The sequence below is a fragment of the Microtus pennsylvanicus genome, chromosome 6 (assembly GCF_037038515.1).
Source record: "Microtus pennsylvanicus isolate mMicPen1 chromosome 6, mMicPen1.hap1, whole genome shotgun sequence".
Lineage (NCBI taxonomy): Eukaryota > Metazoa > Chordata > Mammalia > Rodentia > Cricetidae > Microtus > Microtus pennsylvanicus.
In genome coordinates, this window is record NC_134584.1 from 32,854,224 (window position 1) to 32,878,935 (window position 24,712).

General features: G+C 43.2%; 2 protein-coding genes across 5 annotated transcripts in view; one reads left to right on the plus strand and one right to left on the minus strand.

Annotated features, from left to right (window-relative positions):
* Positions 1 to 24,712, minus strand: part of Tmem267 (transmembrane protein 267) — a 234,166-nt gene that overhangs the window by 95,568 nt on the left and 113,886 nt on the right. The window lies entirely within an intron of this gene.
* Nim1k (NIM1 serine/threonine protein kinase) overlaps positions 1 to 24,712 on the plus strand; it is a 47,895-nt gene that overhangs the window by 2,565 nt on the left and 20,618 nt on the right. For 2 of the 4 annotated variants that reach the window (XM_075975988.1, XM_075975990.1), the window contains exon 2: positions 23,741 to 23,854. The exons of the other annotated variants lie outside the window; for them this stretch is intronic. The gene's annotated coding sequence lies outside the window, so the exon portion shown is untranslated. The remainder of the gene's footprint in view (positions 1 to 23,740; positions 23,855 to 24,712) is intronic. 4 annotated transcript variants of the gene reach the window in all.

Sequence of the window (24,712 nt, forward strand, 5' to 3'; positions counted from 1 at the left end):
ATTTCTCTAGGGTTAAAGAAACTTCATTCATTGCCTGGTATTCTGGGAGCTGTTATAAATCTCAGAAGCAAACTTGGTCTTGATAGTCTACAGCTGGGATGAAGTCTACTGCAGTTCTTAAGTGACTTCGATTAGCTCCAAAGTTAACTCAGCCCCTGCACTACAGAATACTGACCAGTTGTCCAGGGGGGCAAGTAGCAGGCGAAGGACAAACGATTTCAGTTAGCCACCTGGAAAATCAAAACAAAAATATGTCATTTGGCGGGCTTATGAAGGTGGGTATCAGTCAAGCCTTAGAGGAAATGAGGGTGAGAAGGAGTTGAAGTAGGGTGGTGGACGAGCTTGGGACAGGAAGGAGAGGAGCTGCAAGGGAAGAATCTCAAGCGAGGAGAAAACAGACCAGGACAAAGTGGACGGAGAATAACACTGAGGATAAAGGGGTAACATGGAAGGACCGCCAAGCAGCCTAAGCAGGATCTAAAAAGAATTCTCCTTTCATTCTTGGCTAGAGCCCTGGCACTAAAAAACAAGATTTGTTTTTTTTTCTAATTATGTGTTTATGTGTAGCAGGGGTGTGTGCATGTGAGTGTGGATGCCCAAAGGAGTCTGTTGCCCTGGAGTTGTTGTGAGCCGCCTGATGTGGGTGCTAGGAACTGAACTCGTCCTCTGGAAAAGAGGTATATATATGCTTTTAACTGCTGAGCCTTGTCTCCAGCCCCTGCTACTGACACTTTCTTTCTTTCATCTTTTTAATTTTTTTAACGATTTATTTATTTACTTATTATGTAAACAATATTCTGCCTCCACGTATGCCCGCAAGCCAGAAGAGGACACCAGATCTCATTACAGATTGTTGTGAGCCACCATGTGGTTGCTGGGAATTGAACTCAGGACCCTTGGAAGAGCAGCCAGTGCTCTTAACCACTGAGCCATCTCTCCAGCCTTAGTGACACTTTCTAAGCAAAGACTAAGTACCATAGTTAGCAAAAAGAAGAACTGTGATTTAGAGAATCCCTGGGGGAATGGAGTGCCCAAGGAAAGGCAGTGCATTCTGCTCCCAGTTATGTGATGTAGGAGGTTGCAGCTCTCTCTCCTCTGGGTCTGCTGAGCTAGATGCCTGCTAGACATTTCTGCCCAATCTTTAGGCTCCCAGGAAGCTTTCTACTTGTTATTTGTTAGAATCATTTCATTAAAAGAATTCATAGACACACTTTCATTATGTGATTACAACTTTATCTTTTTAATTTTCAAAATATTGTTTAAATTGTCATCAAAATAATATGTCCATTTAATTTTAATAATTTAAATCACATTTAAAGATTGTAATAATAATATTCATACTCCCCAAATATAATTTTTAGTTGTTTTTTCAGTATTTAGCAGTTTGATCACTTGCCTTCCTATATCCAAGTTGTTGCTGGGGTTTGATTTAGCAGTTTTAGACGTAGCCTACTGAGTTACTTTTATTATGGGTAAGGAATTCATTCTCTTGCTCCACTCCTTCCAATTCACTTCCTCCAGTTTTTTCAATATAGTTTGTAGATGAAGTTCAAGTACAGCCTCACTAGTAAACCCCTTTATCTGATAATGGCAGGCACTGGGGCCAGGGACACAGTTTCAGGCTTGACATGTAAGCCTGAAGACTTGTGTTCCAATCCCCAGAAGCTATGTAAAAGCCAGAACTGGTGGCGCATGTGTGCGTAACCCCAGCAGTCCTAAGGATGTAGAAGGCAGAGATTGGAGAATTCCCAGAAAGCTCTAGTTAATCTCAGTTAATCTACAATACACAGCACAATGACAAAACAAAGAGACCCTGCCTCAAACAAGAGAACCAGTTTCTTTTTATTTTTTAAATATTTATTTATTATGTATACAATATTCTGTCTGTGTGTCTGCCTGCAGGCCAGAAGAGGGTGCCAGATCTCATTACAGATGGTTGTGAGCCACCATGTGGTTGCTGGGAATTGAACTCAGGACCTTTGGAAGAGCAGCCAGTGCTCTTAACCTCTGAGCCATCTCTCCAGCCCAAGAACCAGTTTCTTTAGCAGGCCCCTGACTTCCACGCATGCTCTGTGGCTCTCTCTCTCTCTCTCTCTCTCTCTCTCTCTCTCTCTCTCTCTCTCTCTCTCTCTCTCTCTTTCTCTCCATGAAAGCTTCTATCAGCATCTGGTGAAAGATAGCTAAATATTTTCTAGGACATGAGCCTAAGTACCCGAAACAGTTCTGTAGCCTTCAGATAGAGTTCAAGGACGGCTTGTAGAAAACAGAGGACCTGTTCTCACAGGTTACCAGCCATTGTTTGGATAACCTGGGTTTTATGTAGGGGAAGGGGAGAAAGAATTAGGGGCTAACGTCAAGTTCTATGACAGTGATTAGAAATAGCTGCAAGGAGCAAAGGTCTTGCCTGAACCGTAGTGGAGAAGTCTGTCCTTTGACGTCTCCCATACGTTGTATCACAAGTAAGTTAAATCCTATTGAGCATACGTTGTGACGACTGAGCAATAAATGCCCACTGCCCATCCAAGTTGTAAACTATGATTCTATTTCTTTTAGTTTTTCCCGCTCTCTGTTTTAGATGATTTTTGGAGAAAACACTGATTTTTTTTCATTGCTTTAATTTTTAGGAACCTATTGCTATTTCTTGCCAAATAATTCTAATGAAGGTGAAAACACCTGTTCTTAGTATATTCCTCACATTCAATGCATCTGGAAAGCACTGGTTCTTTCCTGGCCTCCTCCTAGTCATGCAATACAGGCCTATCAGTTCTCTAGTCCCAAGTCACCTACCAGTTTCCGTGCGTGCCGGTGTCCTGAGAGAGTCCTTGTTCTCTCGTTTCTTCTATTATTAGTTTACTGCCTACTTGTATGAAGAACTTATTTTAATTTTTTTTAAGATGGGCAGTGGTGACACATGTCTTTAATCTCAGTTCCTAATCCTAGGTAGAGGTAAAGACTAGTCTGGTCTGCAGAGTGAGTTCTAGGACAGTTACACAGAAAAACACAAATGTTTATGCATGTGAGTGTTTTCCCGAATGTATAACCTGTACCATGTCCTGCCTGGGGCATGTGGGGTCAGAAGAGAGCATCAGATACTCTGGAAATGGGGTTCCGATGTTCAGAGCCGCTCTGTGGGTGCTGGGAATCAAACCCGGGTCCTCTGCAAGGGCAGCCAGTGTTCTTAAGTCTGAGTCATCTCTCCAGTTGCTCTGTTGCTGGCAGCTTCCTCTTCCTCTTCTCCTTCTCTTTCTGCCTCTTCCTCCTTCTTCCTCTTCCTCCTCCTTCTTTCTTCTTCTTCCTTCTCCTCCTCTTCTTCAAGATTTTTTTTTTACAATCTATCTATTCAAATACAAAGTAAACAGATTAAATTATTCTGGTTTCAAATTCTAAAACTTCAGGCACATTCATGGATTATAAGAAACCATTTATTTAGCTAGTCTGCCCAGACCAGACCCTCAGGTTAATTCTATATAGTGAATTAAGAAGACTTCAGAGAAAAACATGAGGGGGTCACAAGTGCCTTTAGTTCAACTCAGCAAATTGCCAAGTGCTTTCTGCAGAGGGAAGACATTTCCTCAATGGTGAGGAGGTGAGGAAGGAAGGCCAGAGAAACCCCTGTCTTGAAAAAACAACAACAACAAAAAAGATGCTAGGGATTTTAAAAATTGTGTACACACACCTATGTCATGATATTTTGCTTTAATTCATTTCCTTCCCCTTTCTTCTGTCTGGTTTTCTTTTCTTCTTCTTTTCTTTTCTCTTTCTTTCTTTCTTTCTTTCTTTCTTTCTTTCTTTCTTTTTTTTTTTGAGGCAGGGTTTCTCTGTGGCTTTGGAGCCTGTCCTAGAACTAGCTCTTGTAGACCAGGCTGGCCTCGAAATCACAAAGGTCCGCCTGCCTCTGCCTCCCGAGTGCCGGTATTAAAGGCGTGTGCTACCACCTCCCGGTGCTGTCTGGTTTTCTGCATAGTATGGGCATAGCCAAGGCATTCAGGAGACTGGCCCTCACTTACTAGTCCTCTGGGATTGACTGAGTTCTCAACCTCTTTAGACTGTTTATTTCAGTAGAAGAGTGAGCAGTGCAGTCTCTCTGGTGGTTTGAATGAGAAAAGTCCCCGTAGGCGCATGTATTTGAGTGCTTGGTCCCTAGTTGGTGGAAGTGTTTTAGGAAGGATTAGGAGGAGTGACCTTGTTGGAAAAAGTGTGTCACTGGGGATGGGCTTTGAGGTTTCAAAAGCCCACTTCAGACTCAGTCTCTCTCTCCCTGTTTCTCTGTCTCTCCCTCCTTCCCTCCCTCTCTCCCATCTTTCTACCCCACCCACCTCTAACTTGTGGGTGAGCTCTCAGTTCCTGCACCATCACCATACTCCCTGCCATGGAGGTCATAAGCTCACCCTCTGAAACTGTAAGCATGACCCAACTAGATGCTTTCTTTTATAGGTCACCTTGGTCATGGTGTCTCTTCACAGCAATACGACAGTAACTTAGTCTCTGTCTTACAGAGTTTATTACAATGGCTGGATCAGTGATATAAGAATATTTAGCACAGTGTTTGGTATATAGTAAGTGATCAATGAAAGTAGATTTCAATATTCTTCCTGTTATAATGAATAAAATGCTATCACTACTGACTTAACCCCAGCTAAAAGAATAACTACTTCCAAATATCAGTCCAAAGGTGGTAGTTACGTGTATTCCTCTCTAGGCCCTCGTATATTACGCTTTAATTATTTTTTGTTAGTTTTTACTGGTATTCACTTGGCACCTACTATGTCCTTGATTTCATTCGATGCTAGGATGAAGATACCAATCTGAAGGCTAGTTTTATCCAGGCCGAACATAATTTATCTATGAATTTACTCAGTGGAGTATGGACAACTTAGCAATTAGCATCAAGTAAGTAGAGAAGAAAATAACAAATAAGTACTTCTCCCGAGAGTTCTGAAGAGCTTTTAACACATGGAGTCATAGCTAACGAAAACGGGGAGAGTTTGACCTCTCTCTTGTATCCCTTTGAGATCCTCTGCCTGTCTTTCTGCTCTAGCTAAGACTTCAAGCACTATAGCGAACAGAAATGGAGAGAGGGATCCTTGTCTTGTTCCTAATTTTAGTGGAAATGCTTTCGGCTTTTCTACATCTAGCATGATGTTGGCTTCTCGTAAATTGCCTTTATTATACTGAGCTTTGCCTCTATAGCTCTGGTTTCTATGGGATTTTTATCATGAAGGGGTGGATGGTGAATTGTGTTATTTTATTAAGAATTTTGGCGTATACATCATTGGAGAGATTGGACTATAATTTTCTTTTCTTTTTTTGTTATTGGAGCTTTGTCTGGTTTTTGTAGCAGGGTAATACTGGCTTCATAAAAATACTTTGTAAATGTTCCCTCCTTTTCTATTTTAAGGCATATTTGAGGGATACTGGTGCTAAATATGTTATTTGAAGGCCTGCTAGAATTCTGTGCTATATCCATCTGGCCCTGGGCTTTTTTTTAGTTAGGGATTTTAAATTACTGCTTCTATCTCATTGGTTGTTATGAATCTATTTAAATTTTTTTCTTCATCTTGATTTAATTTTGATAGGTCATATGTATCTAGAATTTTTTTCTTCTCTATAAGCTTTCCAGTTTAGTGAAATGTAGGTTTTAAAATTTTTATATATTTATTATTTTTATGAGTATTTTTGTTCTGCCTGTATGTATGTCTGTACGCCACATGTATGCAGTGGCTATGGACGTCAGATCCCCAAGACTGGAGTTACAAACAGTTGTGAGCTGCCATGCGGGCTAGGATCTGAACCCAGGCCCTCTGCAAGAGCAGCCAGGGCTCTTGCCAGCGGAGCCATCTCTCCAGTTCCTCAATGGAATATGATTTTCTAAATTTTCTCAGGATTTATGTATGGCTTCCTTCTTTATTTCTGACTTTATTTCTTCTTCTTTTTAATTGATTTTTATTAAGCTGTACATTTTTCTCTGCTCCCCTCCCTGCCTCTTCCCTCACCCCTTCAACTCTCCCCCAAGGTCCCCATGCTCCCAATTTACTCAAGAGATCTTGTGTTTTTCTACTTCCCATGTAGATTAGACCTATGTAAGTCTCTTTTAGTGTCCTCATTGTTGTCTAAGTTCTCTGGGATTGTGGTTTTAGGCTGGTTTTCTTTGTTTTATGTTTAAAAAACACTTATGAGTGAGTACATGTGATAATTGTCTTTCTGTGTCCATTTCTGACTTTATTCATTTGGGTTCTCTATCTCTCTTTCTTTTGGTTAATTTGGCCAAAAATTCATCAGATTTGTTAATCTTTTTTTTTTTCAAGACAGTTTTAGAGCCTGTCCTGGAACTAGCTCTTGTATATCAGGCTGGCCTCGAACTCACAGAGATCTACCTGCCTCTGCCTTTTTAGTGCTGGGATTAAAGGCGTGTGCCACCACCTACCGGCTAATAACCTTTATTAAAAGATCATAAAGAATCTACCAGAAAAATTCCTTTATTTGATAAACCCATTCAACAGGTAGCAGCACACAAAATTAATACACAAAATCAGTAGCCTTCCTATATTCAGCTACAAACACACTGAGAAAGAAATCAGGGAAACAGTCCTGTTCACAACAGCCTCAAAGTTTCTGGACTAAATCTAGCCAAAGAAATAAAAGACTTATATGACAAAAACTTTCATAGGTATTGAAGAAAGGAATAGAAGACAATAGCAGAAGATGGAAAGACTCTCTATGCTCATGGATTGTTAGGATGAATATTGTGAAAACAGCTACCCTACCAAAAATAGTATAAATTTACTACAATGGCCAGAATTCCAATGCAATTCTTCACAGAAATTGAAAATATAGTCTTACAGTTCCTTTGGAAAGACAGAATACCCAGGATGTTCAAACAATTCTGAAGAAGAAAAGAACTTCTAGAGAAATCACTGTCCCTGAGTATAAGTTATACTAAAAAGTTCTAGTAATAAAAAAAAATAGGCACATTGATTGATGGAATAGAAATGAAGACCTAGATATAAGTTCATGAGCCTATTGATATCTGATTTTTGGCAGAGGTCAAAAATACACTCTGGAGAAAAGACAGCATCTTCAACAAATGATGCTGGTCCAACTGGACAGTGCTGCATAGAAGATAGAAACTAGGTCCTTGTCTTTCTGCACAAAACTCAACTCCAAATGGATCAAGAAGCTCAATATAAAATCTGATACCCTGAATGTAACAGAGGAAGAAGTAGAGAATACACTTGAATTTACATTTTGAGCCCAATAGCCCAGGTATTAAAACCAACGATTGACAAACAGGACCACATGATACTAAAAAGCTTCTGTATAGCAAAAGATATCTCATTCAAGTGAAGAGGTAGCCCACAGAATGGGAAAAATCTTTGTCAGCCAAATATCTGATAGAGGGCTAGTATCTAGAATATATATATATATATATATATATATATCTTAAAAAATCTAAACATGAAGTAAACAATTCAACATCCATGAAAATAAACAGAGAGTTCTCAAAAGATGAATTAAAGAAAGACTGAGAAACATTTTTTTTTAGTGCTAACATTTAAAAAAAAAAACACTGCTAGCATCCTTAGTCATCAGGGAAATGCAAATTAAAAACACACTTTGAGCTTCCACCTTTCTCCCAACCAGAAGGCCTGAGAACAGTGAAACAAATGAGAGAAAATGCTGGGGTGGATGAGGGGCAATGGGAGTGTTTATTCACTGCTGGGGGGACTGCAAACTGCTGCAGTTGCTATGACAATCAGTGTGGAGGATCCGCAAAGAACTACAAACAGACTGCCACAGATTCCCGGCACCATTCTCGACCTCTGCATCCTGCTACAGAGCTACTTGCTCATCCCAGTGGCCAGGGAATAAAAACTCCCGTGCTAGGAACGGGTTATCTCTTTTGGGGTTGTTAATCTGTGGGGTCCCAAGACCCCCCCCCCCAAACACGACAAGTGATTATCAATGCTCTTTTGGTTACTACCCAGAACTTGGAGGTAAGACCCGCCAAGTACACCACATGATGAGAAACATCAAGGAGAAACAAGTGGGTACTGACTTGGCAGCTTCTCCTTACTGGCGAGATTTCACAGTGCTGGAATGTGCTATGAACAACACTATAGGGGAGAAGAATAGTCATAATCTTACCCACCTGCAAATGTTGTAAGCTACAGTAACTGTCCTGGCTAGTCATGCCCATTGGTGCAATAGTGGCATGAATATTCTGGGAGTAGATGATGACTCTCTGATTGGATTTAAGGTCCGCACCGTGAGATGGAACCCATACCTGGCTCTGTTATCAGTGTCAAGAATCTGTGGTTGAGTAGCTCATAGGTCCCAGGGGAGAACCCAATGTTATTATTCTGCTAAATGAACACAGCACTAACCAATTAGCAATAACAATTTATTGCTATACCCATTGATTAGTGTGTCCCTCCCCCCTCGTCACAGAAGCTTCTTCTTGTAGCGGATGATGATTAGCATCGAGACGGCGGAATACTCACTTCTAAAAATGATGTCACATCGCTCCTTCCCCGTAAGGTTCAGGGAACTTCATAGAAGAGGTTGTAAAAAGATGGCAAGAGCCAGAGGTGATGGGACAATAGTTCCTGGTCAGCAGGGTAGCTGTGGAACTCACAGTGGTTGTGACAGCTCCCACAATATTTGCACAGGCTCAAGTCAAACAAAATGCCAGCAAGGAGGTGGGGTGGGGAGGGAAGGTGCGTGACAGTGATTGACACTTGATAGCTGCTGAGAGAGGAAGCAGAACCCCACTAGGTCAGTCACACTCCAGGGCAGACCCCACACCCAAGAGCATTTAGTTAACACAAATTGGACTGAGAGAGAGAGAGAGAGAGAGAGAGAGAGAGAGAGAGAGAGAGAGAGAGACTTAAAGGCAAAGTATAAAAGCCAAGTGTGTTCCAGTTAGGGAGACTGGTTTTGTAAAGGCACCTAGCACGAAACCTTTAGGAATACTTTGCATAATTGAAGCAGATCCCAGACTGTTCTTTCAGACTAGGTATTTAACTGTGAGTCTTCAGTCTTTGAGGGGAAAGAGACTGGGAATTCTTTGGGATCCTGGACAGAGACTGAGCAGCTAGTGCCTTAGAGGTAGGATTTAACTTCCTGCTGCTCTGTGTTGCCTTTGGCTCCATGGGGGAAACAGAAACTTGGAGAAGCCAAGAGCAGCAAGAAGAGCCCAGGCAAGTTCATGGGTGTGTATATTTGCCGAACTGTTGGGAGAAGCCAAGACAGGCAGAGAAGGTCTTAAAAACAGAGTGGAGATTATTTTTTGCACTTTAAAAATAAAGTTAAATCTGCTGGAAGAGACTAACATAGCACATCCTAAAAATAAAACCCAGGAAGAACTGAGACTTTTCTACATTCAGTGCGATCCTGCTAGCTTCGGCAGCCTTCCACACTCGTCTTGTTTTCATTGTTTAGGGCTGGCACAAACGCTGGTTTGCAAACATTCTGATGCTCCCAATTCAAACGGCCCCTTAGGAGTGTCTACCTGCATGCTGTGTGCTTCCCAGGGAACCAGAGCCTGCCGTAGGAGAGTAGAGGGACACCTCGTCAAACCCACGGTGTTCCAGAAAGTTTCCACCAGACGTGAGCTGCCCAGGGTCACTTCTAGCCGACCTGCCCTTGTTTAGAGAAATGCATAAAAGCATTTAAAAATACTGGGTTGTTTTAAAAATTCATTTTACCTTTAAAATTTTTTTCTCATAAAATAGTTGTTTATAGTGTTTAATTTTTCAGAAAATAAAAATACTCTTATGAGAGAAATATCTGTTTCCCTACCTTCTAGGGGGTCAGGCCAGCTTTAAAAATTTCCATCCACTCAGATCAATTCAATCAGCATCTCGGGACCCTTCCTGGAGCCTGGGTTCAGTCCCTGAGGCCCACATGTTACCCTCTGACCTCCGCATGCACACAGCGGCATGTGTGCACCCCAACACAGACGCAGTGAATAAACACACGTAAAAGGAATTTTTGTAAACCTGCATTTTAGACTGATCGTGTAGGTAGTTTTCTGGGGGATAAAGTTACTTTGAGCAAGGTGGGAAGGAGGGAAGTCTATAAGCAGGCTGCTTTAACCAACTAGAGACAGGGTAGGTGTAACCTGATGGGCTTTCACGTTCTTCTCTGGGGAAATAGCTTGGTGGGAGAATGCATGGTTACTGTGCATGAAGCTGCAGAACCTCTCAATCCCTGGCGCGTCACGAAAAGGGAAAGCATGCAGACGCCATCAGTCCTTGCCAAACCTCACATGCACTTGCAAATTCAAGCACAGCTACCTGCGCTATGCTGCTTTCTGTGACTGTGACGAAGAGCAGGGCAATCAGGTCACGAGATGAAAGGTAGCTGCGGCTCCCAGTTGTGGCGGTTCTGATGCTCACCATCTATTGGCCCCGGTGATTTTGGGACCGTGGTGAGTAGTGCCTTATGGCAAGGAGAGCATTGTGGAACAAAACCACTTAGTCTTGACCAGGGAACAAAAGAGGAAGAGAAAGGACCAACGTTCAAGAGGCATACCACAAACCATAGTACTAGCCATACACCAAGCCTAATAAACCCTAGTTATAATATTCTATTATGATTATTTAGAAGTATTGAAAGTAGCCATCAAGTGTCAGGGGATCTTAAGACTTTCCTGTCTCGGTTTAATGTCCCCCGGGTCTACTGGTTAGTTCATGTGAGTGACTGTCCATTTGTGTGGGATCCATCCTGCCCCGTGAAGGGCAGCTGGGGAAAGGACGCAAAACAGGATTGGGGTGGTGGTGGTGGTGGTGGTGAAGTTTTGGGGTCTGCAGGACCGAGGGAGGGGGAAAGACAAGGTCAGGGCAGCATCTGGTGTCTCCGGTTTCTTCCGCTCATCATTCCTGACCTGTGGCAGGGACTCCTCCCTCCCAGGCAAGCCACCTGCTGACCTCCAACGCCACTGCAGAAACTCCCGTCTTTGTGCTTCAGAATGCCCTACCTCAGAGCCCAGAATATTTCCCCTGCAGCCTTTAAGGCCCTCACAGCTCTACCCGAAGGCTCTTCAATCCAACTTGATCAGAACAGAAGGGTCACCAGGGTCCCTTTTTATTTTCCCATCTCTGTTCTTCCTCCGTTTAGTGATCACCTATATACACAAAAGTCTCACGGTCACCTTATCCTGGGATAATGAGTCAGAGACCAAAAGGAGAGGCCACAGCCTGAGACACAGCTCTATTGACACCTGTAATTGAGCCACTCCTTACCCATCGGTCTAACATCTGGGCAGTCTCCAGGCAGAGGTTAAACACAGCTCTGAGTTTGCTCCTGAATATCCTGGAACACCAAGAACTTGTGTGTGTATACAATCATGATCATGGAAGCCGGGCGATGGGGGCGCACACCTTTAATCCCAGCACTTGGAGGCAGAGGCAGGCGGATCTCTGTGAGTTCGAGACTTGCCTGGTCTACAGAGCGAGTTCCAGGACAGGCTCCAAAGCCACAGAGAAACCCTGTCTCGAAAAAAACAAACAAACAAACAAACAAACAAAAACAATCATGATCATGGGTCTAGAGTTCATTGTATTTGTGTCAGGTTCTCAAGTCCTAACTTCAAGAGAAAATAAATTTAGAAAGCCTACCAGATGTATTCCTAACTATAGTTTTGGCTTTTTCTCATTGCTCCAGCAAGGCCCAGTGGAGAGCACAGGAACCCACAAATGCCATTTCATTTATTTATTTATTTATTTATTTATTTATTTATTTATTTATTTATTATCAAGATGGAGTTTGTCTCACTATGTAGCTCAGGCTGTCCTGGAACTTGCTCTGTAGACCAGGTTGGCCTCGAACTCACAGAGATCCACCTTCCTCTGCCTCCTGAGTGCTGGGATTAGAGGTGTGCGCCACTCACTACACCTGGCTTCATTTTTTTCTTTCTTTTACCCAATATTTGAGTGTTTAGAGTACACCTCTACCTGGGGGGTATACTCTAATCGGTAATTATGCCACTTGACTTACATTGTGACTGCTGACCCTTTCTTGGTCATCTATTTCTAGATTCAAAACTTTTTCGAGTGTTGGATTCCATCATCCCAGGCAGGTGGAACAGTTAATTGCATTAGATCTAAGCTACTTTAAATACATGGTTTTCAGAAATAAGAGACATTTTCAGATAGCAATCGATATAAATGTGTATTTTTTTTAGCCCTTAGGTTATGGGCTAATTATAATCAAAACAAAAACAATAACAGAAGCGGTCCACATGGTAAAATTGTGAAAACAGCTGGATCTCACCTCCACCCTGGTCTCCTTTCCTTCCTCCCTGACCACAGCTAAGTATCGCTAAGGCTGAAGTTTTCCAGTACACCGAAGGCATGCTGGCTTTCCTTGTGTGTGCACAGATCTGCATGTAAATAAATAAAGCGCTTAGAGATGGCTTGGTTTTCACCGCGCACTCCTTAACTTCCCAATTATAAATCGAAAAGTCAAGCTGAAGCTACTTAGGGCGCAGGTGGGAGACAGGGCGCCGAGACTCCTGCCAGTAACCCAGCGCCGGCTCCTGAGACCTGCCATAATCTTTTTGAAATGTTTTTGCATTTAAATAATGATTGGTCCCCAGAGCTCAGAGCTCTGCTCCCACACTGCCCTGTGTGATGACAGGTCCTCATTATCTACCTTCATTTGCCTCCTTGGGGAAATTTTTTCAGTCAGAAAATACAGGTCAATTAGCGAGCTCCGTGGAACAGTGCGATTCTAAGAACTGGCTGGGAGGCCCGCTGGCTCCCTGGTAGGCTGCCCTTCAGCTGCCTCTCCAACGTCATGTAATCACGACTTCCATCAGCCCCCGGTCAGGGACCACTCTAGGGAGCAAAGGGCCTCTAATTCCATTTGTCTTTCTCTGTCACCAAGGCCTCGGTGCAGTCTCCTGGGCCCAGGAGTTGGAGAAATAAAGGCAGAGCCAGCCTTCTTCCCCCCTTTTTGTTAATTTTCTGTTGCTTTTTTGGTTTGTTTTTTGAGATGGGGTCTGACTATTGCACAAGCTGCCCTGGAACTTAGTTTTCCTGTATCGGCCTTCTAAGAGCCAGGCCTTTTAACTACTTTTTTTTAAAAATCCTTCTGTGTGTGTGTGTGTGTGTGTGTGTGTGTGTGTGTTCGCACGCGCATGCATGCAGTGCCCTAGGAAGCCTAGAAGCGCCCTAGTGTGCCCTAGAAGATGGTGTCATGGTGTCAGATCCTCTGGAGCTGGAGTTATAGGCTGCCATGAGCCACCTGACATGGGTCCTAGGATCTGAACTCCAGAACTCTCTAAGAGTAACAAACACACTTAACCAATAAACCCTCTCTCCAGCCCCTTCAGAATCCTTTCAAAGACAAGTTTATTTTGCTTTTTGCAAGTCAGGTATGTCTGGGCTAGGGCAGTAGCTTGGTAGGCAAAGCACCTACATCACTTGCATGAAATCCGGGGTTCGCTCTCCAGCACTGACCCCATCAGTTAGGCCCGGTGGCACTCGGAAGGCGTAGGTAGGAGGATCACAGGAGCCTTATGCTCTTTGACGCCGTGATTCATGTTCTTCAGCGGGCTTGCGTCATTTACAGCCTCCTTGAAGTTGGAAGGCCGGCTTGGTTTTGACATACTTTCTCTTTGTGTGAAGTCCAGATGACTGCCTGGCCCTGTGTGAGTTCTGGGTGTCCTGCATCCTAAGAGGTTATTCTGTTCCTGATAAAAGCTTGTTAAAAAGCAGCATATACTTTTGATTCTGGTATACTCAAGGGATAAACCTATGAAGGAAGAAATGTCTTTTTTCATTTTCTTAATTGAGCAGTGATTAAAAAGTATAAAGATTCTTTGGTCTATATGAGCAAAACAGCATTTCCCCCCTGCAGATATCAGGAATATTTTTGAGGTAAGCTGAGAGAATGTCTTGTATGGAAATGGGGGACAGGGGCTGCTCATGGCTTTTTATAAGGGGGAATTGAGCTACGCACATCAAGATGAGGCAGAGGATTTTTTTTTTCTTTTTCTGTCTTTCTTTCTTTTCTTTTTTTTTTGCCCTTTTGTCTTGTTTGTTTGCTTGTTTCAAGACAAGATTTCTCTGTAGCTTTGGTTCCAACTAGCTATTGTAGACCAGGTTGGCCTTGAACTCACAAAGATCCCCCTGCCTCTGCCTCCCGAGTGCTGGGATTAAAGACATGTGCCAACACACCTGGCAGCACAGGGATTTCTAAGACTAAAAATCTCCTGCTTCATTCTCCCAGACCTGTACCAACCACAGGATGTGTCTTTCATTCATGGACATCTATTGAGCACACAGTATACAGAGCTGAAGAGCCTTTCCCATAGATCTCTCTGCTTGGAAGCAATCTTTCCTCAATTCTCGCTCTGCATGTCACCGCCCCCTACATCACAACTCTCTGACGGCACTTTCTGCAGTCATGTGCTAATGTCTGTATGGGGATCATTATTCATTCATGTGTATATGTCGCAGCTGAGCCACGACGCTGCCTACAGACCAAAGCAGAGAGCGTTTCTTCACGCTCAGGGCTTGTAATAGTACCCGAGACTATACTTGCTAACTGTTCTCATCTGGCCTTTCTTTTCTTTTTCTCTCCTTCCTTCCCTTCCCCTCCCCCCTCTCCTTCCTCCCTCTTTCCCCTTCCCCTCCCCTCTCCCATCCTTTCTTTTGACAAGGCCTTATTAAGTTCTTTGGTCAGGCCTTGAACTTGTACCCCTCTTGCCTCAGCCTCCTGAGTATCTGGGATTATGGGACCGCACCAATAAACCTAATTTCAACTTCTTTAAAAGACATAAAAGTTCTGGGGACGTAGCTCAATTGGCAGAGTGTTTTCCTAACATCCCCGAGGCTCTGGCTCAGTGCCCAACACACCTATTATGCCAGCGCTCTAAGGAGGTACAGGTGAAAGGGTCGGAATTCCAAGGTCAGTCTCAGCCTCGTGACAAGTTCCAGGCCGTCAGGGATACGTGAGACCCTGCCTAACAACAACAAAATACACACAATTATAGAAAAAAAATAAAACGATTTATCATATTTGAACACACAGACATAGCAATATAATAATATAAATAGACAGAAAGAATGGAGCTACAAAGGTGGGAAAATTTCTAGGTATTGTTACAGTTAACAGAAATTTACAGCAATTTCTACTAAGTTACAGCGTCCATTGTAAACAATTAAGCAACACTAAACAAAAACCACTAAAAACAAGAACAGCAGAGAAACCTAAAGAATTATAGCTAAAATATAAAGAGCTAGCCACCATACAAAAGAATGACACTAAGCCCTTACCTTACACTATAAACAAACTTAATTCAAGATGTAACAAATATTAGAGTTAAAACATTAAAACTCTAGAAGAAAACAAGGGTAAATTTTCCTGAGTTTAGATTAGGTGACAGTGTCTTAAATGGGATATCAAAAGTAAAAATAGTAAAAGATAAAAACAGAGAAATGGGGACATCATCAAAATGTATACTTTTTTTCAAGAAAAAAATAAGAATTTGTGCTTTTCAAAGGTCAATATCAAGGAAGGAAACCCACAGAAAAGGGAAAAAAAGCGTTTTTGTAAATCATGTATCCAATAAGGAAGTTGTGATCTTCTTGCCTCCACCTTCAGCAAATCTTACCGGTTGGTGTATGCCACCATAAGAGGTCAAAAAGGACTTTATATCTCGACTCTGGAAATAACAAGCGTAACAATAAAAATGAATGATCTACCTTTAAATTTAAAAATCATTTGTTTTAGTTTCAATTTTTTGTGTATATGCGTGTGTGTTTGTTGTGTGTGTACGTCTGTGTGTACATGTGTGTGGGTGTGTGTGTACACATAAGTAAAAGTGCCCTCAGACCAGAAGAGGGTGTTATATCTTCTGAACTCGGGTCTGCTGAAAGAACAGCAAGTGTTTAACTGCTGAGCCATCTCTTCAGCCTCCAAATAACCAATTCTGAAAACACTTGAAGGATCCAAACAGATATTTATCCAAGAAAATACACGTGTGTTGTGACCTGTTTATCTTACCTGATCTCCTTGAAACACATTTGTATAATTTAACTGTCTTAGTGTAGAACCTGAGCTCTGTCCTCGCCGGTTTCCACACCAGAGACACGGGGTGCACATTGGTACTTAATATTCTCACCTCAATAGTGGAATGATTGTCTCTGTTCAGCTACACAGTGGATGTTCAGGACATTGGGAAGAAGGAATCAATGGCCCATGGTGGACATTTGATAAATGTTTGCTAGCTGAACAAATGCTAGTGCTTATAGAGACCTGAAAATAAACTGACTGAGAAGCTGGTCATCAGTAAGAATTCCTAGATTCTCGCACCTGAATGAGTCCAGACAGGTTACTTAACTGCGCTACTCTAAACCTCAGTTTCTGACTTTGGAGGGGACATAAATTAACTTATGGAAGTTCCTCGAGATTATAAAATAAGAGCAGCAATTAAATATGATACTGAAGACTCCCTGTGTTACACCCATTTGCAGGGTATTAAGTCTGAAACCTGGCGCTAACAAAAGAGTAAACCTCCCTTCAACTCCTCTAAAGTCTAGGTTGAACTCCGTTAGCCAGGTCTGTTTGCTGGTTAGCATTGGCAGTGCATTTCCTCACTCTTTGGTCATTAATGGTTCGTTGTTGTTGTTGTTGTTGTTATTGTTTTTGGTTTGTTCTTCTGGACAGGGTTTCTCCGTGTAGCCCTGGCTGCCCTGAAACTCACTCTGTAGACCAGGCTGACCTTGAACTCAGAGATCTGCCTACCTCTGCCTCCCAGCCCGTTGGTTTTCTTAATGGTGTCTTATTGTTGTGGTTAGTTTGAGACAGTCTCTTGATGTATTGCCCACACTAGCCTTGAACTTGCAATCCTCTTTTGCTCTAGCCACCATCCCAAATATTGGGATTTTAAGTGTAGAATACCCTGCCACATCTGGCTCTTAGTGGCTTCTCTTTAATATCCAGGTAATTTTAATTCTCTTTTTTAAGATTTGTTTATTTATTATATATGCAATGTTCTGCCTGCACATATGCCTTCAGGCCAAAAGAGGGCACCAGATCTCATTACAGATGGTTGTGTCATTATGCAGTTGCTGGGAATTGAACTCAGGACCTCTGAGCCATCTCTCCAGTGCCCCAGATAATTTTAATTCTGATAGTCTATTCATCTACTTTGCTTTCTTTCTGTGGATTTTGTGTCTAGTCCAAAATGCTTAGCAGAATTCTGAAGATGTTACCTGCATATACTTCTTTTACCTAAGCTTAAAGCTCAAGTCTAATCAATCTCAATTTACTTACTGTGTATGGGCTGAGAGAAATGTTGACTTCCGTTTTTATTTATGAAACTACCCAGTTGACTTGCCACCAGGAGAAGCGAGCCAGGAAGCAGCATTCTGCCACGGCATCTGCTTCTGTTCCTGCCTCCAGGGCCCTCCCTCAGTTGTTGCTCTGACTTCCATGAATAATGGACTATGAGCTATACAATCAAACCAACCCTTTCTTCCCGAAGTTACTGCTGGTTGTGATCTTTTTTTGTTTGTTTGTTTGGTTGGTTGGCTGTTTGTTTTTTAAGGCAGGGTTTCTCAGTATCTATCGATCCTGTCCTGGAACTTGCTCTGAAGACCAGGCTGGCCTCCACCTCACAGAGATCCGCCTGCCTCTGCCTCCCGAGTGCTGAATTAAAGGTGTGCGCCAGCCCTGCGGTCATGGTATCACATAGAAACCCAACTAAGACACCCTGTCTAGATTACTGTAGTCTAAATAAGTCAGACAGGGTCACTGCCCTTAAGAAACGCGCGATCTGGTGGGAGAGACCATCTGACATAATGAGTCATGACTATAAAGCAGTGAAGGAAAACCACACGGCTTCAGGTGTCGGAAGTACAGGAGAGAGCTCCTTTTGGTTTGTGGTGAGTGAAATCAGACTCACAGAGTCTGCGGGCACTGGCAGAGGTGACAGCAGACTTAGTGCGTTTAAGAATGAGGAGAGGAGAGGAGAGGCAGAGTGCAGGTGAGTAGAGCTGCTATTTTGGGAGGTGACCTCAGAGGGGAAAGGGGCCCCATGTGGAAGAGTTTTGGAGGACATTGTAAGCTTTTACTGTGAATAAAATGGAAAGTTATCAAAGGGGTTTTGTTTTGTTTTGAATTTTTTTTTTTAAATCTCAAGACAGGGTTTCTCTGTGTAGACCTGTCTGTCCGCAAACTTGTTCCGTAGACCAGGCTGGCCTTGAACTTAGAGATTCACCTGCCTCTGCCTCCCTTTGCTGGGATACAGGTGTGAGCCACCATCGCCCTCCTTCAAAGGGTTTTAAGAAATGACCTGATCTGATGTCTTCTGAGAGGCTCTTTCTGGGTACTTCGTTTGAAACAGGCCCCATTTGTGGTGGATCATGGGCATGCAGGGACAAAAAGAGCTGTGTTTCTGTTCAATTTTTACATTTAAAATGACTTATTTTGTGGGTATGTGTGTTTGAGTTATCAGGTTTGGTGACAAGTACCTTTAGCCACTGAGCCATCTCTCTAGTGGGCAAAAGATAATCAACCAAAAGCTGGTGGTGGTTAGGTCATGGTGGCAAGGGGCTGTGTTCCGGGTAGTCTGACGGAAGGCCAACAGGATTGGCTAACAGACTCAATATGAAATGTGAGGGAACAGAGGGGTCAATGTCTGTGACTTCAGTAGAAAAATGTTTTGCCATTTACCAAACAGGGAAAGCTGGGAGAGGAACAACTCTGGAGGGGAAAAAATTCAGAAGTTTCATTCTCCGATTTTAATCTAAATATCGATCCCACTCCTTGACATCCAGGCAAGTTCTCCTGGAGAAGACCTAATGTATGTATGGTGGGGGCATCGTCTGAGTTGTCAATATGGTAATCTTAGAACGAAGCCCGACGCATTGTGGGAATGGACTCCGTGAATGGGTTGCTCTCAAGGACAACTTGAGAGGGCGCTTGACCCACCCAACTGACAGGGAGCTGTGTTCAGGCAAAGACCAGACACCGGCACGCAGATCGCAGGTGCCGTCAGCTAGTATGTAGCAGAGGGAAACACGAGCTTGGGCTGGAGTGGAGGAAGCGAGGCAGGAGCCATCTCACAGGAGCAGGGAGACCTAAGGAGGGCAGAATGAGTCACTGAGGACATGGGTACCGCGTGTGGCTGAAGACTTGTTGAGATGACTTCAGAAGAAAATACACAGTGGGGAGTAAGAGAGGAGAAACGGTACCAGGTGGGGGTTGTACATTCGTAACAAATAATTTCTAGAATGAGCTGCCTTTAGGAGCCATTAGACAGTCCCAGGCAAGCAGGAGGAGCTGGACTCCTGTCCTCTCTAGCTGTCAGTGTATCTAGACTCTCTCAGTTCATCTAGGGTTAAAAAAGTCACAGGCAATCTGCAACGAACCAGAAAGGAGGGAGTCTTGAATCCCAGGGTATACATTAGATAAGATTTCATTCCTGAATCAATAGGATGGGGGATTTGGAGAGGGAGGCAATGAAGAATTCGGAAGGGAGAAATGCAACTGGGAGCATAAAACTAATGCTGTGTGCCAAACCAGCGTGCCAGCTGTGTGTGTGTGTGTGTGTGTGTGCGCGCGCGCGTGTGTGTGCGTACGTGTGTATGTGCACACGTGCGCATGTGCTTGCTTGTTTGCTTGCCTTTTCTCTAGGTTGACACCCAACCTTGCAAAGTCACTCTGTTTCCCGTGCTCTGAGTCTTCGGCACTTTTATTATGAAGTGAGAATCACTGCTTCTCACATTTTGAGAGCCTTTCCTGGATTGTCTCCCAAGAATCAGAGTTCTTCCAGGCTTGCCTTCTAAGTTGTGTGCGGCAGAAAAAGAGGACTGTGCTATATAGTATTCCAGCAGGCCCGGTGTAGTTCGCGGGTTTTTGATGGTTTGATCCATGTGGATACTTCAAAGGTCCAGAAGGGGGCAATGTGACATTAGTGAAACTTTTGCTAGCCTTGCTAAATCCAGAGTCCCTGAAGGTCTGGAGCCGAGTGAGCCAAAGACATCCTGGGTCCGGTCCTTTCACTTGCTGGTAAAAACACACACGGACATCCAGTGAGAAGCCAAGACCTGCCCTACTTCTGACCCTAAGCCAGTGGTCGCAAAGTCCCCTTTGGTGGTTTCAGCTTACAGCATCTCCTGACAGTGTTTAATGGAAGAACACTCTTGCTGTCTTCTGCTTAAGACCCACAGTATTTTAGAAGTTAATAGAAACACCTTTCATTAAAGACACTGAAAAAATATGAAAGTACAAATTCCTTTAAATTCCTTCCCCATAAAGCTTGTGTGCTATAAAGCAGAACACATTTGCCAAGTACAGACAAAAATCTCGAGCTTGAAATTTACATCATTACTTAATTGACAGTATTACTGGAAAAGTAAGGATGGCTTGGGCCAGCAAGATGGCTTGGCAGGTAAAGAGGCTTGCTGTGCAAGTCCTTTGGCCTGAGCTCGATCCCCCAAACCCCTGTAAAGGGAGGAGGGACCTGACCCCACAGAGCTATCCTCTGTCCTCCACACACACACATCCTGTGATGAACGAAAATTTAACAACCACATTTAAATAAATAAACTGATAATACTGTTTGTTGAAACTAACTTTTTACTCAGAAGTTACAGCGGCATATCTTTGTGGATCTCTGTTCTTTCTCCACAGGATAACATATATAACTAAGGTTTGTGAATTAGATTACACAAAGGTATTTGTGTAATATTTGAAATATTCTATAGTACCAGAAAACTAAAACCTGAAGTTTCTGCAGTTGATTTTCTGACCTGGGCTCACCATCCATCATCTATCTATTGTCTATCTCTATCCTTCCTCTATATCTATCTCTATATAGACAGATAGATAGGTGTAGACAGGTATAAATTTTAATTATAGAAGTAGTTATTCATGTTGTAAAATGTCCAGACAGAATGGAATTGGATGTAAGAAATCAAGGCACCTCCTTGCACAACCATCAGATTGCTTAAAGAAGGCAGAATCTGGATTAGTCAGCTTCTCCTGGTTTTATTTTTGTTTGTTTGTTTTTTATCTATATACATGTTATTATGAGATAGAGGCTTGGTATGTAGACCAGACTGTTTCACATGCCCCTGCCTCAGCCTCTTGGGTGCTTGAATTGTAGGTGTGCACCACCAAGCCCCACCAGTCGGCTTTCTCTCACTGTCGTAAAATATCTGTGGCAAATGCAGGCAATGGAGGCTCACCTTTAATCCCAGAACTCGGGAGGCAGAGACAGGTGGATCTCTGTGAGTTCGAGGCCAGCCTGGTCTACAGGGCTAGTTCCAGGACAGCCAAGGCTACAAAAAGAAACTCTGTCTTAAAAAACAAACAATGATGTGGTAAAATAAATTAATAGGAGTAAACATTATTTTGGTTCATGATTTCAGGAGTTTCAATTCATGTTCTTTTCTCCATGTTGTTTTGGGCCTATGGCACCTCATAGTCCATAATGATGGCATCCACACTTCTCTCAGTACTTGGCTTCCATCTTGGTCTATTGTGTCCACATTCCAGTCAGATGGAAGGGAGCAAGAGGACCAGTTATGCCTCTCTCCAGTTGTCTCTCCTAGTCCATGACTGAAATGCAGGGATACAGCCAAGCCCAGCCACAGCAGAAATGGGAAAATAAAGCCTTCAGCTAGCAGCATGCCTGGCTCAAGTTTCTGTGCTGTAAAACAGGGGCTTTCAAAAATGGCTGCATGCTCAATCTTGGGAACACTAAAAGCAAACAAAGGCTGGAGGAGTCGCTCAGGCAGAAGACTTAATGTAGGATGCATGAGGCCCTGGGCTTGATCTTCAGCCCTGATCTCAAGTGTGTTGCCTGTTCTGTGTGCAGGGATCAGTCAGACAGGGGAGCCTCAATAAGGGTTTCAAATGCACTCGAACTTTTTAATAATAAAAGTGTGTGCAGTATTTTCCCCTCACTCACAGAAGTAAGTGCTCGTGAACGATAGACTTTCCTTAGCTTGGCTCAAATAGAAAAGGTTTTCTTGAATTCTCTGATCCCATGGCCACGTGCTTCACATCTTCTCCACATCTTCCAGAGTATATCCCTCGGGAACGAAGTGACATCACCAAGCAGCGAAGGAGCAGTCTGGTCTTTGATGTGCAAACATTTTAATCCCCTAAAAATAAGCTGTGAGTTGCAAATAAGTATGAGTGTTCCCACACTGCTTCCTAAATCAGCTATTTCTGGGGACATGGGGAACTGTTTGTTTTTCTGCTCAGGGCTACCTGCTTGTGGTTGGGTGTGTGGCGCACTATCTCTACGTCATTCCCTCCTTGTTTGAAGGCAAGCATTGCCTTTTCAAGATGATGGGGAGATCTGTGCTTGCAAAATGAATCATAAATGAGATTTAAATTTCTATTCTGCATCCAGGAACCTGGAATCTTTCTATTCGATTATGGTGTTTTCTCTTCCTAGTATTTTTTGAAACACGTGGTTGATAGACTGTTAGGTGACCTAAACACTCAGTTATGGCAGTTAAGAAGCCAATAGTGGAAAAACCAAAGGCGACGTTGTTGACCTCGGTTGCCCTTGTGAAAGAGGACCAAAGACAGCACACTTCACAGGGTTGCCAGGGTGTTCATTCATGGCGGATGTGTCAGAAGTTGATGCGAGGGGTCTCCATCACTCTCAAGACAGGGCCTCTCACTATCTTGGAGCCCTCTGTGCTGGTTAGACTGTCTGGCCATAGGCCCCTGGGGTCTGTCTATTTTCTGAGTCCTGGGTGCTAGGAGATAGATACTCACTACCGCATCCAGCTTTTGTGCAGGGGCTGGTGGTCCAAACTCATGTCCTCATGCTTGAAAGAGAGGCATTTCACCCACTGAGTCACCTCCCCATCCTGTTCCTATACAATATAATTTTTAAATTGTCGCTAAATTTTGCTTTTGTCAAAGAATATTTGTGGTTTGAAATGCTAGGCGTTCTACATGAGATGATGCCCTGTTGAATGACCCGTTCATGCACACACATGGTCTGTGCATCTGCACAAAATGCCACACTACACAACCCTGGTCCAACCCTTCAGTTCCATTTACTTACATTTTAAACATATTTAACCTACCATTTACAGATTTAGAGAACGTATCAACAACAACAACAACAACAAAACTCTCAATTGCCAGTTTCTTTGGGGGATTACAAGATTTGGCAAACGCAAACCTGACTTCCTGCATAGTCACCCAGCTGGAGTGGAGCAAGGGCTGGCTTAGCATGCAAAGGGCATTGTGAGGGGTCATCCAGGTAGGGTACCCTATCACCCCACAGATGTTTCAGCCTGGGATCTCAATGGTCGTGGGGCTCTCTGGTGTGGTAGAACTCAATATAGCAAGAGAGCTGACATAGGCTCATCTGACTGTAGGCTACATCTGGACCTTGGATTGTGAGTGCCGGTGGCCTCCGGAAGACCCAGGCTGAGCAGCTGGGAAAGCAACCTGTGATAACAAGTCAGAAGCAGCTGTGTTACAGAGTAGCAGGGCGGCACTTGCGTAGAAGCAGTTCATAATGAGTTTGCATTTGCTTCAAAATGTCTTTGCTGCTCCCCTTGGGGATCTCACTGTGTGTGTTGATAAGAACTAAGGCCAAAAGTAAGGATGGCGCAAATTATTTCTAAATGTTAAACTTTCAAATGAACTGTGTTTGTTAACGATCTCTATGTGAGGGTGCAATGTGTCTGGGAAGGATTACAACCACAGCCTGATTATCACCAAATCTTGTTGCCACATATAGGGGGAAAAAAAACACCCAGATTTTCTTCTGAGTGAGCCTGACCCTGCCAACCAACAAAGGGACTGTCTGAAAGCCTGGCCCAGAAGTTTTGAAACAGAGACAAAGAGAACAAAGGCAAGATGGCTTCCTTTGATATTATTTTCACAGTGGGTTGCAAGTCTAGAAAATAAATTACCAAGTAAGCCCTGTTTTCTTTCATCTTATTTAATGCATTGCTGTGTGGCAGCGGTAAGCTTGTAATTAAGGGCCATTCTGGCTCCTCCGGATACTTTGATCTATGACGACATGACTCCATATTTTTGTCTGATTGAGTTTCTAAGTTCTTATTAGGGTCCATAAAAAAAAACTTGGTAAAAACAACGATGGGAACTACCTGCATCTGAAAAATGGGAGATTTCCCTCTGAAATTAAGCGTTATCTTAACTTCCATTACTTGTTTAATTTTCAACATGATCTAGTACTAAAAAGCAGTCAGGATATGCACTGAGGGTAGCCGTCCTTTAGACTCTAAGTAGAATTTCTATTGACAGAGACCTAATGTAAGTCCCTGGGGAGGGGGTGGAAATAAAATTTTGCAAAATGGACGTGCTTTCCCTCATGGACCCACACAGCTATGCAGATCTAACATTCCTGTGCGTTCTTTTATTCTGATTTTCATTCTAGTAGAATGAGAGAGTGTGTGGAGCGTCTCCTCTCTAAAGACTGTCTTAGAAAAGTCATCATTAGCAATTACTAGCAAGTTTATTAGCAATTCAAGGGCATAATGACACATGTTTGTCAGGACAGGGTTTCTCTGTGTAACCCTGGCTGTCCTGGAACTCGCTCTGTAGACCAGGCTGGCCTTGAACTCACAGAGATCCACCAGTCTCTGCCTCCTGATGCTGGGATCAAAGGCGTGCGCCACCACCACCTGGATTTTTTTTTTCCTAATGATTGTTATTATTGAGAAATTTGCAGTATGACTGGGAATTC